The 16,056-nt window shown below is 46.2% G+C and overlaps 1 protein-coding gene across 2 annotated transcripts in view; it reads right to left on the bottom strand.

Moving 5' to 3' along the window:
• MPP7 (MAGUK p55 scaffold protein 7) overlaps nt 1–16,056 on the bottom strand; it is a 985,108-nt gene that overhangs the window by 493,503 nt on the left and 475,549 nt on the right. The gene's annotated exons all lie outside the window — the stretch shown is intronic.

Below are 16,056 nucleotides of genomic sequence, written 5' to 3'. Positions count from 1 at the left end.
GAGAACCACTGTAGGACTGTCTCTTCTTCACCCAGCCTATTTTGATGAGTAGCTTGTGGTCAACCATGTCAAAGGCTGCCGATAGGTCTAGGAGTATGAGTAGACAGCATCGGTCTGTGTCTAATGACTTGTGGATGTCATCTACGATGTTAATGATTGCTGTCTCGGTACTGCAACCTTGTCGGAAGCCCGATTGGTGGGGGTCCAGGAGGTTGATGTTGTCCATGTGTTGGGTCAATTGTAGGAGAACACATCTTTCCAGGATTTTAGATAGGAGAGGAAGATTGGAAACGGGTCTGAAGTTATTCAAGTCATTAGTGTCCAAGCCGGTTTTTTTAATTTTTTTTTAGAAGTGGTGTTACTTGGCCGACTTTGAGGCAGACTGGAATGGTTCCGGTTCTCAGGGAGCTATTTATGATTTTGCTCCAGAGCGGGGCTAAGGAGAGTTAAAGTTTTTTTAGCCATTTGAGTGGGTATAGGATCGAGGGCGTGGGAAGAGGGTTTGGAGGTGAAGATAAGTTTAACTATCATCGATTCAGAGATGGGGTTAAAGGTTTTCCAGAGTATTGTAGGGTGGTTAGGTACAATATCATATGTCCTTGGGACAGGCTCACATTCCTTTTCAGATTTAAAAAGTGTAGGTACTGGGTACCTGAAAAAATCTGGCATTTAAAAGCACTATTATTCAGCAAGTTCTGCATTCTTAGGCAAGGCATTTTCCCATCATCCAATTGCATAGGAAGGAACATCACTGGTTTCCCACCAAAACCATCTTTAAAAAAAGCTGCTAAGCAAGAGGACTTCATTTTACATCAACCATTTGCACACCACTCCATGTGCTCCTCCCCACCCCAGGACCCTTATAATTGAGACTGCAGCACGTACTCGCCAAAGGAAAGCCCTTCTGTGCCCATCCGTACATAGACTATAACTAGCAGAAGTAACCCTAGTTCTGCTCCTACCGGCCACTGCCCTGCCGTGTTCTCAACCCCAGACACTGATTCGCAGCACTGCTACCACACTGTCCAAACAATATGAAGAGAGTGTTCACATGCTCCTCTGGCAGTCTCTCATGCTCTCTTCAATCAATCAATCAATCATGACATTTATATAGCGCTCTACTCACCTGGAAGGGTCTCAAGGCGCTGGGGGAGAGGGGACCGTTACTGCTCGAAAAGCCACATCTTGAGTTGATTCCTGAAGGAGAGATGGTCCTTGGTTAGCCAAAGGTGGATGGGGAGGGAGTTCCATGTCTTGGCTGCCAGGTAGGAGAAGGATCTTCCTCCGGCGGTGGCTCTGCAGATGCGTGGGACGGTGGCGAGGGCGAGGCTAGTCGATCGTAGCTGGCGGGTGGACGTGTAGAAGGTCAGGCGGTTGTTGAGGTACTTGGGGCCCAGGTTGTGGAGGGCCTTGTGTGCGTGGGTGAGGAGTCTGAACGTGATCCTCTTGCTGACGGGGAGCCAGTGCAGGTCTCTCAGGAGGCCGGAGATGTGGCTGTGTCGGGGGATGTATGAAAAAAGAGAGTACTCCCAAATATTTTGAGGCCCAGAGGGGGGAGACAAACCAAGCAAAAAGGAGACAGAACCTCTAGGAGGGCCTATATTTCTTTCAACATTGAATATATCCTAAATGATTAGTCAAAAGATGCCAAAAAGAGATCTTTGAAATATTATTCAAACATGGAAAATTTTTATTAGACTATTTTGTCATTTTTTTAAAAAAAAATTTTTAAAGACTCATATATAAAAAATACATTGCATTATCATTTCAAAAATCAACATTTTACATACATTTGGTGATAGTCCTATCATACCAAAAATGCCCTCTAGTAGCAATTGATCCTATTGATCAGAGACACAGAGACACACATTCATCACACAGTATCAAAATACAATAATGGACATACCTAACAAAAACAGCTAAACAAAATTATACAAGACATTGACTGACATAAGTGGTAGCTCTAAGGTGTATTTGAGAGGGTACGTATAGGAACCTAGATGGAGTGGTTCTGTTGGTTATGATGTACTTGACCAAAGCGTATCCAAGACAGGGGTGTTAGGCCAAACACCCCTGTCTTGGATACGCTTTGGTCAAGTACATCATAACCAACAGAACCACTCCATCTAGGTTCCTATACGTACCCTCTCAAATACACCTTAGAGCTACCACTTATGTCAGTCAATGTCTTGTATAATTTTGTTTAGCTGTTTTTGTTAGGTATGTCCATTATTGTATTTTGATACTGTGTGATGAATGTGTGTCTCTGTGTCTCTGATCAATAGGATCAATTGCTACTAGAGGGCATTTTTGGTATGATAGGACTATCACCAAATGTATGTAAAATGTTGATTTGTGAAATGATAATGCAATGTATTTTTTATATATGAGTCTTTAAAAATTTTTTTTTAAAAAATGACAAAATAGTCTAATAAAAATTTTCCATGTTTGAATAATATTTCAAATATCTCTTTTTGGCATCTTTTGACTAATCATTTAGGATATATTCAATGTTGAAAGAAATATAGGCCCTCCTAGAGGTTCTGTCTCCTTTTTGCTGTGTCGGGGGATGTCCAGGACGAGTCGTGCGGAGGAGTTCTGGATGCGTTGGAGTCTTTTCTGAAGTTTGGCTGTGGTTCCGGCGTAGAGGGTGTTTCCGTAGTCCAGTCGGCTGGTGACGAGTGCCTGGGTGACCGTCTTACTGGTTTCGGTGGGGATCCATCAGAAGATCTTTCGGAGCATGCGCAGGGCGTTGAAGCACGATGATGAGACGGCGATGACTTGTCTGGTCATCGAGAGGGAGGAGTCCAGGATGAAGCCCAGGTTAAGGGCGTGGTCCGTTGGCTTGGTAGTGGTGCCCAGGGCAGGGGGCCACCAGGAGTCGTCCCAGGTGGAGGGCGATGACCCAGGATGAGGACTTCCGTCTTGTCTGAGTTCAGTTTCAGGCGGCTGTTCTTTATCCACTCGGCGACGTCTTTCATCCCTTTGTGTAGGTTGGTTCTGGCGGCGGCGGGGTCGTTGGTGAGGGAGAGGATCAGCTGGGTGTCGTCGGCGTAGGAGATGATGTTGAGGTTGTGTTGGTGTGCGATGGCTGCGAGGGGGCTCATGTAGGCGTTGAAGAGGGTGGGGCTGAGCCATGATACCTGTGGTACGCCGCAGATGACTTTGGTGGCCTCGGATCTGAATGGGGGGAGGCGGACTCTCTGTGTTCTTCCGGCTAGGAACGAGATGACCCACTCCAGTGCCTTCTCTTGGATTCCGATGTTGCTGAGGCGTTGCACTAGGGTGTGGTGGCAGACAGTGTCGAACGCTGCGGAGAGGTCCAGGAGGATGAAGGCCGCTGTCTCCCAGTTGTCGAGCAGGGATCTAATGTCGTCAGTGGCTGCGATGAGGGCGGTCTCGGTGCTGTGGTTGGCTCGGAAACCGGACTGTGAGTGGTCGAGGGATTCGTTCGTCTCGAGGAAGGCGGCAAGCTGTCTGTTGACGGTCTTCTCGATGACTTTGGCAGGAAAAGTGAGGAGCAAGATGGGGCGGAAGTTCTTGAGGTCGGTGGGGTCCGCTGTTGGTTTCTTCAGGAGGGCGCTGAGCTCGGCGTGCTTCCAGCTCTCTGGGAAGGTGGCGGTGTTGAAGGAAGCGTTTATGATGTCCCAGAGTTTGGGTGCGATGATGGAGTCGACTTTGTTGAAGATGTGGTGGGGCAGGGGTCGGTTGGGGATCCGGAGTGGATGGTGTTAATTGTGCGGGTGGTGTCCTCGGTGCTGACCGGGGTCCAGGCGCAGAGGGTCGTGGTGGGGGGCGTTGGTTCGGTGGTTGGGTGCGTGTTTGGTGCGCCGAAGCTGTTGTGTATTTCGGCGATTCTGTGGAAGAATGAGGCGATTGAGTCGCAGAGGTCTTGCGAGGGAGTGATGCCATTGTTTCCGGCGATGGGGTTGGAGAGCTCTTTGACGATGCTGAAGAGTTCCTTGCTGTTGTGGGCGTTGTTGGTCAGTCGTTCCTTGAATGCTGTCTTCTTGGTGGTGCGGATCAGCTGGTGGTGTCTGCGGGTGGCGTGCTTGAGGGCAGTCATGTTGTCTGGTCGTTGCGCCAGGCTTTCTCAAGGGTGCGGCTGTTCTTCTTGGAGTTCTTAAGTTCGTCGGTGAACCAAGAGGCTTTCTTGCTGCCGTGTCTGCAGGGAGGAGTCTTCAGTGGTGCGAGGTCGTCTGCGCAGTTGGTGATCCACTGTGTGAGATTACTGGCTGCTTTGTTGGGGTCCGTTGTGCTGGCGGGAGGGTTCTGGCTGAGGGAGGTGGTGAGCTGGTCGGCGGTGATCTTGTTCCAGCTTCTGCGAGGAACCTGTTCCGGGTGGTGGTGGGTCGTGGTTCTTCTGAAGCTGAAGTGGACGCAGCTGTGGTCAGTCCAATGAAGTCCGGTGGAGTGGCTGAAGGAGATGTACTTGCTGGAGGAGAAGACTGGGTCAAGCGTGTGGCCGGCGTAGTGGGTGGGGGTGTTCACCAGTTGCTTGAGTCCGAGGTTGGCGAGGTTGTCCAGCAGGGTGGTGGTGGTGTTGTCCTTGTTGTTCTCCAGGTGGAAGTTGAGGTCCCCTAGAAGGATGTAGTCAGCGGAGGGGAGGGCATGCAGGCTGATGAAGTCTGTGATGTCTTCGCTGAATTGTGTGCGTGGTCCCGGGGGTTTGTAGATGAGGGTGCCTCTGAGTGTGGTCTTGGGGTCGGTGTGTATCTGGAAGTGGAGGTGTTTGGCGGCGGTGAAGGTGTCGTCGGAGCTGGTCGTGATGCGGATGGTGTTCTTGTGTACGATGGCGATGCCTCCTCCAGTCTAGTTGACGCAGTCCCTCCGGGTGATCTTGTATCCGTCCGGGAAGGCGATGGCGATGTCGAGCGCTGAGGAGGCGTTCATCCAGGTTTCCGTGAGGAAGGCGACGTCTGGTGATGTGCCGAGCAGGTACCAGATTTCGACGGCGTGTCTGTGGACGGAGCGGGTGTTGAGCAGGATGCACTTGAGGTGGTTGTTGCTGGAGCTCGGCTTGGCGGGTGCGGTGCAGGTCCGGAGGCAGGTGAATTTGCAGGTTTGGCAGATGAAGGGTCCGTGGGTGCGTTTAGGGGTGGCTCGGTAGCAGGCGGGGGTTCGGCCGGCGTTGAGTGCGTACAGGGTGGCGGCATCGTAGGTCCGTCTTGTGGTCTGGCGTTGACGGGGGCCAGGGTTCCTGGCTCTGGGCGCGGTCCAGGCGCGGACGGGCGTAGACGGGCTTGCCTTCGGCGCACCCGCTGTGCGTAAATGCTGCGCGTTCTCCGGGTGGCCTCCATATGAGGGGCTCAGGGAGGGAGGAGCAGCTGGGAGGCGGGAGGGGGGTGGCGAATGGGAGCGGCAGGGGGGCGGGGCCGCAGGGAGCAGCGGTGGGAATCAGAGGGCGAGGCGGGACACGGGGGGGCACAGCGGCAAAAGGGGGAGCGAGGTGGGCACAGTTTAGGATACAGAAGGCAAAAAGGGGGGAAACAAAACACAGTATACAGAGGGCGAAGGGAAACCAAACTCAGTAAACAGTAGGCAATGGGGGCCTATGGGGGAAAACGACAAAACGGCACAAGGTTACCACGGAGAAATAGATGAAGGACAACGAAGGAACAGCAGTTAGAGCGTAGCGGCAGCTCACAGCACGGGGTGGATAGGGGGGCTAGGGGGGGCGACCTACCTGGTAACAGGGTCAAGGTCTTCCATGCCCTACATCCATCAGTGCTGCACAAACAGCACTAGCACTTGCTCCAACTCACACGAACCAGCCACCCGCTCACACAGACCAACCACCACCGATGCAACACACCACACCCTCATACATGCTTCTCAACACCCACTTGCATACCAACCATGCCACTGAGATACAGGACATACCAAAAGACCACACTCCAGACCTGATGTTCCTCATCAAAACATGGCTAAACCCAAAATCTGCAATGGAAATCGCTATAGCCATCACTGGCTACAAGATCGCCTGCACAACCCTAGAGGCAGAGACTCCATCAACTGCACCATTTGCACGGACCACCCCCAGCTACATAGAACACCTCATGTTCCAGATACACTTAAATCTCCCTAAGCGGAACTCTCATTTACAGACCATCAGGACCATGCACCACTTTTAACAGCTACATCACTGACTTACTCAGACCCTTCATCATCAAAGCCAGCTCCTTCATCCTCCTCTGAGACTATGTTTCACCTAGAAGGTTGCACCAAACTCTATGGCCCTTCTAGAAATCATCTGCCTCACCCAGCAAGGTACCAAACCCACTCACACTGCCGAACACCTATTGGATCGAATGTTCTCCTCAATTAACAATTTCAGTCGACAAACCAGCAACTATGACTTGGCCAGAGCACATACTCCTCATTTTCTGCATTCACATCCCACACCATCACTGACCTACCATCACTGGACCCACCCACTCCTGCAAAAAAAAAAAAAAGAAAAAAGAAAGGAGGACTGGGATTCCGTCCTCTCCATGCACTGGCCAGAGAACACCAGTAAGTTGCAGAAAGTCATCAAGAGCTTCAAACGCTGTAACCCAATGGCAAGCCTGACTTCATGCCAGCCGGCACACAAAGGAACTCAGGCTGATGAAACGTTAATACAAATAACTGGAGCGCAAGTCAAGACACCATGGATAAAGACACCTTTACACATGCACTAAGATGCTACCACCAGCAAATACTGAACACCAAGCACACTGCTATTTCAGACCACATCGTTACTGGCACAAACAGCAGCAAGAAAATCTTCACCATCAAAGATTTCACTGCGCCTCCTGTCACCTACAGCAACATCACCCTCTTGCAAGACCTTTGCAACAAGTTCTCAGAATTCTTCAGCAACAAAATCACCTCTATACGTGGCAAATTCAACCCTCAATCAGACCCCATCACTGTAACAACTCAACTTCCAGTCATGGCTGAAGAATGAACTCTTACTTCCTCGCTCACCATCACCACCATCAAAACCACTGCTCCAATGATGAGCATCCACTAAGGAGCCCACTTAACACGTGCCCACACCTCGCCTTCACCAAGAGGCTTACTAGTGATCAGCGAAGTACTAACATCCATCCTGAATGCCTACATCGCATCATCCACATTCCCAGCACCTGAAAACATGCTACTGCCATGCAACTGTTCAAGAAACCATCAGCTGACCTATCCATGCTCTTAAACTGCAGACCCATCTCCCTTCCACCATACCTGGCCATGGGCTTAGAAACTTATCAACCAAAGCCTTACAGAGTACCTCAGCAACCAACTCCTCAGAGACACGCAATCCAGAAATGGGACTGCAACCGGGGGCTGGCTGAACTCGGACCCTCACCCAGCACCTATGCCAAGAACCTCAGACTTTTCACTGACAGACAACTGGAAATGACCACACAAGTCAAATCAATCACTGTACCCTGCTTTCACATCCTGAAGATGCAGAGGAAGATTTTCAAATGGCTCCCAAGCAACACAAGACAAGCCTTCTAGACACCTACGAGTTGGACTACGAGAACACCCTCTAAGTCAGGATCACCAAGCAGCTCATTAGAAGGCTATAAACCATCCAGAACTTGGCAACAAACCACATCCTCAACCTCCCACACAGAATTCACATCACACCTCAAGGAACTTCACTGACTCCCAATACAGAAACGTGTTAAATTCAAACACCTCACATTCACATTCAAAGCACTATGCAACCCAGGCCCCACCTATCTGAACAGTTTTATGTCTTTCCATCAACCACCCAGACACCTCAGCTCCACAGAACACCTGATTGCACACATGCCAGCATAGTCAGAACAAATCAGGAGGAATGAGTTCTTTCACATTGTTCTTTAAGCATGAAGCAACTTCACGCTCCACATCGGAGCCTCCTCCCCTCTTCTTGAATTCTGAAAAAAGTTAAAGACCTGTTTTTTCAATGAATCAACTTACCCTAGGCAGGGCTAGGCACAAGCACACCTGCCCAGCGCCAGGATACCCTTGCGGCACTTTACAAAAACACATTGCAAACAATAGGCTCTCGCCAGGATTCTGTTCTAGCATTGCGTCAAGTTTGACCCTTCAAACCTCTCCCAGAAGAATTCCCCTTCCATAGAGAAAAAACGGTGATGCTGGTATAATTATGTAACATGTTCATAGGAGGTTATATTCCAGGCATGCGCGGTCTCTCCAAGCAGGCGTGTACGCTGATTGCTACCCACTCTCTGGTGGGCTGCTCATCACTTATGGGCAAGACAAAGCTCATGTCACTCTGATACAGATTGTAGGGGGTTTCTAAGCATCACCTGCAGCCCATCTATTATTACTGTACCTTATATGTATAATGCAGGAAGCACAATAAATTGGCAGCATTCTTTCAATTTTAACTCGTGCTTACACTAATTTCATATTCAAAGGTATGAAGCAGTAATTCTGGAAAAACTAACATAGAATAAATTCCTCTTGTGGCTGCTGTTGCTTCATCTGTCTCCAATGTCAAACTTAATGCGGTCAGAGGAGCAGAACAATAACTTGTAGCAAAACTAACAGAAAACTTTACTCGAGGTCATAAGATAAAACCTAATACAGGTTTTACTTTATCGACTTAAACAAGGACTTGTTTGTGCACAGCAGAAAATATTGAAGTTTCTCCACCTACTCTTAGATGAACATTTACGAGGATGGTCTTTTCTGCTCAGCGCCACTGGCATCGCCCTGACACCGTGTGTTGCTACGTTTATGCAGATCACTCAGCAACCCATAATCCCAGAAAAAAGGACGAGGGCCAAACTCACAAGATGCCAAGTGTTCAAGTTACATTAGAGAAGAAGTTACAGCAAAGGCACCAGGGTATCCAAGAAGGAGCCACAAATGGAATTGAACAATGTGTGCTCTAATTGAGGATTATGTTGGCGTTTGTTGAAATTCAAATTCCAATTTCTAACCCTGGAAAGGAGGGATGCATCTTGAAATTGTGCCACTGAAATTCAGTTTGCAAGCTGTGGACTGTGCTAAAAAAATAACTATGTTCTAGCCCAACTGATCTTGTTAATACAATAGTTAGGCTATTTTCGGAAAATTAAACTTTAATAATCCACTTTTTGATTCATTTTCAGATTCATAGAGTGATGGAAAAAAAGACCAATAGTACTAACAAGCCTGCTCGTTTCCATACATTTTGCAACACCTGCGCTTAGTTCGCAGCTTGATGCTGCTTCACGTAATTCCATGGAGTGTTGTGGCTCACTGGTTAGAGGCGGCAGACCCGGAAGCAGAGAACGGCCTGGGGCCAGGGTTCAATTCCCGACGCGGCAGGGTCAGCGGACTCGATAATTCTCGCCTCGGTGCCTACTCTAACCAGGAATCACACTCGGCAACGCTGGGCATTAGGTTACCTCATCTCTACAACGGCCCCACACATTCGTTGGGGATGCCTGGTTTCACCTTGGAGATACCCAGTAGGGACCATCTCACAGGGATAGCCAGGACGGGATTCCCCGCGGTCTACAGTGCCACAACGCCTTAGGGCAGCAGTGCGCTTTACAAGACCACATACATTACATTACATTACATCCTGCTGTCTCAAGAACCCTTTACAGCTTTCTCTATGAAATACAACTGCATCTCTGCTTAAACACCAAGATCCCCGTCCACGTCTGTATCTTATCAGATTCACATCAGGACAGAAACCTACTTATGGCACAAGAGTAAGAAACGTTTGCTCGACACCACTGTAAACTTCAAAAACAGTAGAACCGTTTACCTGGGAGCAATGGTGAAAGAGATACAGTAAGTATGGTCCAATGGGTGCTCAGCGGATGCATAAGTGCCATTGTGAGGTAACATTTTTAAAATTATTTTTAGTAAATCTAACGTCTCTTCATACACTGATTCTCCGAATACAGCACAATGATTTAATTTCATGAACATCTATGCAAGAATTTTGGGCACTAGGTAAGTTGGGAAAGGCAATATAATTCCTCACTGGATTGACCACACATACAACTGACCTTATTGGAAGAACCTATCCACATCTTCATCATTTGAAGATGTGGAAACGGTACATTGATGACATCATAGTGGTCTGGCAAGGAGATATACAATCCCTCTTGCTTTTTCAAGACTGGTTGAACGGACAAAACCCTTACCTTCGGTTCACATTAGAGCACAGTAAAACTGAACTCCCCTTTCTTGATTTGACAATCTTTCCACAAGAAGGGCATTTGGCCAGTTCTCTATATCGAAAATCTATGGCACGGAACTCATTGCTCAGATTCGACAGCCATCATTACCGCTCCCTGAGGGAAAATCTTCCTTTTGGCCAGTTCCTCAGGGTCCGGAGGAACTGCTCTGACACTGCAGACTTCCGTGCAAAAGCAAAGGATCTCACTAGCAAACTGAGAATGCGGCGATATCCTAAATCTCTGGTTCACAAGTCTTTCAAACGTGCTGCCAATAATCATCGTGAGGCCCTACTTGAACCACCAGTTGCAAAACCACCCCTCGACAGAATAGTGTGTGTCACCACATACAACACCTCTTCGTCTAAAATACAGAAAATAATTAGACAGAAATGGCGCATTTTAAATAGCTCTGGGGAACACATCTCTCTACCACTGTTCTCTTTTAAGAGAGGGGCTAATCTTAGAGATGCTCTTGTACACACAAGACCTCGTGATGACATTGCAGAATCCACTCCTAACCTATGGAATCTTCCTCCAGTGCAGGGCCACTATCCTTGTGGCAACTGCTCAGTGTGTGCCCAAACCAGTAAAACCCTGGAAGTCGATATTGGCACCACTATACCCTGGAAACTAAAACGTCACACAAACTGTAATAGTGACAAAGTCATCTATTAGATCACCTGTCCTTGTGGCTTAAGGTACATAGGGATGACAGCAAGAAAAATCAAACTGCGCATCCAAGAGCACAAAAGTACAATCAGACGCACAAAACAGGCAACCCGCCTTACCTCACATTTTCTGGAGAAAAAACATCATCCTGATGAACTGAGGTGGTTAATCCTGGAACAACCACACATACCCAGTCACATCACAGATATTTCATTGTTCCTTCTGAGAAAAGAGCAAAGGTGGGTCTACAAACTGCGAAGCGACACACAAGGGCTAAACGATGATATACCCTGGATGCAACTGTGAGCATCCATCTTTAACAACATTATATTTACAGTTCACCTTGGCTTTTGGTCACCTGGGGCTAATATTTCAAACATGGGTGCACACCATCTCCACCTCATTGGTCCCATATGGGAGGCTGTCAGTGTCTAGGCCCGCTCTCTCTGGTCTATAGAATTGACTTCCCATTTGATATTGGCACCATGCGAATTTAGCCTCTCCCAACATTACTGTTATACGCAGCCGCTACCTAGGGATCGCACATAGTAGTGGACAAGCCTCCGACATACTGCCTTCCCTTTGGTATACACAACTTGGTTGCAACCTGCCGGTCGATCTGTCTATTCATTTGTTTACATTCGGATACGACCTGTCAGACATGACAACTTCTTTTTTCACACACCATCTGATGTATACATGGAGTGTAGATGAACATTAATTTGCTTTCTATCACTTCTCTGCAACCCGCGGAGCTCGTATTGAAAGCGGACCTGTTCTTTAACATAGTATATTGGCATTATGAAAAGTAAACAAAACAACCCCCTTTTTACCAAACAGTGCGTGATTGGTTACAAGCTCACCAATCACGCACCTTGTGCCAAAGCCCATTTAGACGATTCCCTGACATACTCAGAGTCATTGGGCGGCGTACGTTTTCCATGCGTATGCTCTACATGCAGTCCTCAGATGAGGTCGCTCTCTTATACAGATGTATGATCACCATGAATGACTGATAGAAAATTAGCGCACGTATTTTACACAGTTCCGCACAAAAAAGCCTCCATCCGCTGGCATAGGTTTAAGTCTTAACCAATGAGAACGCGCCAAGAGGTTCGCGCTTTTGCAGGCTTAGCTTGCATTGCCACTATTGGTCGATTTCTGACAACCAATAACAACGCACATACTGAGAGTTCTCTCTCAGGTCCGCCACCGGCTGTTATTAACAGCCATTCTCAGCGAGCCAGTCACCTCCCCCTCGGCTCAGGATTCTACCCGAGGTAACGACGGAGAGGTGAGTTCTTTAGCGCTCCATGTTGCGCTTCTTTCTGAGAGGGCTCTGAATAGGAAGACTCCATCTCCCTTTGATTTAACTTAACACTAACAACATAGCATGGCGGTTTTTGGCCCCCTTTTTGAATAACTCCACTGGTAGCACAACCTTGGAATATTAAGGGGTTTGATACAATTTTTAGAGATGAATTTCACATCAACTTCTCAATCCAGCCGCCGCCTTATGCCCTTTGGTGTCACTGTTTGTAAAAGTCTAAAACAAAATGCAGGACTTATTTAGTTACTGCATTATTAATTATTATTCTCGCACTTATCTTTTCAGTGCGTGGCCTCCTTCCAACCTGAGCTGATTGCCAGGCGAGGTGAGGTTTTTTCTCCCTACAATTGGGGTGAGTGAAGACTATGTTTTCTTTGCATTTCAAGAGGTTGAGGTAAACACTACATAGTTTGTATATATTTAACACTGTGTTTTTTGTTTCCCACATTTTTATGCACAGGAGGAGATACACCTTCATTTGTTGGAGATTGTTCATGTTCAAGTTCCAACTCACGATAAGTATATGTTGCAGTAGCTTATCATAGGTCCTGAAGAAAGCCGGTATAGGCTGAAACATGTCGACCGATTAACACACATGATAGATAGCAATTCCTTACATGCTATCAGCATACTGTTTTTAACGATACCACTTTGATGGTCACACCGAATAAAAGTTTTCTTATGTCATCAAAGTAGGTATTTTTAATCACTAGGATTAGTTTCCTTTTCTTTTCTTTTCTGAGCACTGCAAATTTATTTGCCCCTTCCACTCACACACTATCCTCTGTTGGTTGGATGTGGTTCTTAAGGGTCCAACATCTGGCTACCTCAGACTCTCCCTGAGGAAAAGGCCACAGGACACCTTTCTTTTCACCAACCCAGATGACGAAATTCCACTGATGAGTGGGCGGATGGGTACTATGTTCTAACTTTCTAAACCCTGTATCTTCCTTTCCTCACCTCTATGACATAATAGTGTCATGTGCTCAAGATCAACGGTTTGATCTGAACACTCATACTGGACACAATCTGGTCCTGTCAGTTCTTCACTTCATAGACTCTTAGTACCTCTCTTGTTTTTTGTTTTTTGTTTTTTGCACACATACAACTGACCTTATTGGAAGAACCTACTGATGATCCAGGTCGCAAAGCACACTTCCCTCTCCTCCCTAGTTTTTTTTTATTTTACAACAGTTAAACACAGACAAGGAACAAGAGCACTGTATATGCACATTTACACAGTTGCTCACTATGTATAGCCAAGCTGTGTCACAGTTGCTGGAGAGGTTTCCAGAATATAGAGCTTGGTGGAAACCTTAAACTACTATAAAAAATTTGAAAGCCACCAATGGATACAAATCCAATAGTGGTTAACCGCATCGCTGCAGCGGCTTTTCCCGCTGTGTGCGGCATTTTTTAAAATCCCGCGTTACATGAGGAGCTCAGCTCGTCATCAGCATACGAGCGCCGTAGCTGATGACGAGCTCAGCTCGTCATCAGCAGCGAAGAGGTTATGAAAAAAATGTCATCCAATTAATTCAAGTCCATTACATCACAATGTACACAGCACAAGCTACCTCTGAAAAAACACAGCATGTGGCGTGGGGAGAAAACATTAATTAATAATTGTCCACTGTAGTGAATAGGTGTAGTCTCCATAACATAAAAAAAACTATGCCTATACAGTCTAAGAAGTCTGCTAATGTTTCTTCCTAACACATAGTTTCCACTGACTTGCATGGTATTATTTTCGATGCGGCAGTGGGCAGCTGCTCATCTTGCATACCTCCACTCTAAACACTGCCAAGAACGGAAAGCAGTTCTTGTAAATCCATAGAGTAATGTGGAAAACACCATAAATATTCCCCGATTATGTAGTCAACCTAGTCTGACGCACATGGTGGATGCAACGTTTGAAAACAGAAAAGTGTATGGATAACAGTAGGTCATTGTAAATTATAACAAAACTTATACCACAACATTTTCCAAGGACTTAATCTCCGTAAGAGTAGGCAATCATGCATAGTTCGCTTAAGACAAATCGGCAGCACTCCCAGCGTTTTGATCTTAACTACAACAATGATTACCATTCCAACATACTGACCACACTCAAAACACACTCTTTGGAAAATTACCATAACACTACATGATTCAACTCCTCCTACTTTACTAATCATGACCCCATCAGGCATCAGTTAATTTTTAAGCTCCCAGACTACCAGCATTTCACTTTTTCGATTTATGTAGATTTTAGTTTTTTGTGGTTTTCTTTATTCTTCAGTACAATGTCCATCATTCTACTGCAAAGAAAGCCTTCAAGGATTGAGGGGTTCCTGTTTTTTAAATGACCCAGGTAATATCAATGACCACTCCTTTGATCATGAGACTGACTTTGGGCCAAGACATGTTCTTTCTTAGTAATGCAGCTGACACCACGATAGAAAGCCTTTCGATCTGATATACGGCTTTTGAATCATAACGGGTCAGCTTTTCACTTTCAATATTTGTATATAGATTCCCATGTTCTGTCTATTTTGTGCTCCACATTTCTCTTTTTTGTGTCCAGGTACATTAGTGACGAAACCATCTTTCTACTAATGTCCATTCCCTTGAAACAGGACATGTTCATTATGATTTGGGCTCCCGGTTTTATGGTATGTTTTAAAAAATATTATTGGTATTTATCCAAATTAATTTTATGTTTTGAGAGCAAATGGGGTCATAAAATGGTATATTTCCACTTATAAATATGCTGTCATACTTTGATGCCTGTCGCATTTTAGCAACTTAAACAGCCAAATATATCAAGACATTACATTGAGATGTAAATATTAGCATTATATACAAATATATGTTAACATACGCCTGTATTTAAGGGAATCTCATTATGTTTTTAATTCCCCATGGTGTCCATCTACTTAGCAGTCGGGCTGGAATTCATGAAGGACAACAAGGAGAGTCACTAACAAGAACCATCGTTTTCTGTATTTTTCTACATTTAAAAATACATACAGAGATGAAATAGATTCTTTTCTTTGTGTATTTATCTGTAAAAATCAGTAAAAACTGAAAACTGGAAGCCTTTATCATGATGTTTTGCGTATAGTTACCACTGGAAGCCATTTGGATGAATATCAGTTTTGAAATGCTGTTATTTACTGGTTTACAGCACAACAGCGAAACAGAAGTTGCCTTTTTACTCCGGTGATGTTGTGGAAAAGCGAGCACAGACTTACGGCTGTCAGTTTTCCAGTCCGTGCTGAAAGCAGCTGTCTCTTTCGAGAGCCATTGCATTGACAAGAGGGATGGAGGAGTGTGGCTTGTTTAGTTTTGGAAGGGGAAGAGGAGGGTACTACTGAGGATCATGGGAGCGGGTGGGGCAAGCATCATGTTTTTTTTGTTTTTGCATTTGGGCAGGGGAGGCGAGGGTATTAAGGGTGGTCAGAGAAAAGTGTCAGGATGTCAGGAATGTATATTTTTTAATAAGTGGTCAGGGAAGGGTGAGATACATAGAGTGGTGGGGAGCAGTATGTGCTTTTTAATGAGATGGCTTTGCCTCAGTGCACGTCACCTGAGCAGAGGAAGAGAATCTGTCCAGACGGGGGTTTACACAATATAAAATGGTGAACTGGGCGACGTCACCAATATGCAGTTTTGCAACTCGGGGTTCCAAGTGATTTCACAGAAAACTCATGCTTCACTCTAATTGTCTATAACTATTGGTGGGGTATATGCCCATTAAACGGTCTAATTTGGGTTGATACTTTTAAAGCACAAAATAATTCCGATGGCAACTTGGTGCTGGGATTAACGTAAATAAACGGGAAACAAAGGGAATATCACAAAATCATATATTTAGGAAGCCTTACT

Source organism: Lissotriton vulgaris, chromosome 10 (genome assembly GCF_964263255.1).
Source record: "Lissotriton vulgaris chromosome 10, aLisVul1.2, whole genome shotgun sequence".
Taxonomy (NCBI): domain Eukaryota; kingdom Metazoa; phylum Chordata; class Amphibia; order Caudata; family Salamandridae; genus Lissotriton; species Lissotriton vulgaris.
Note: the sequence above shows the minus strand (reverse complement) of the source record. Positions and strands in the feature narration are given on the sequence as shown.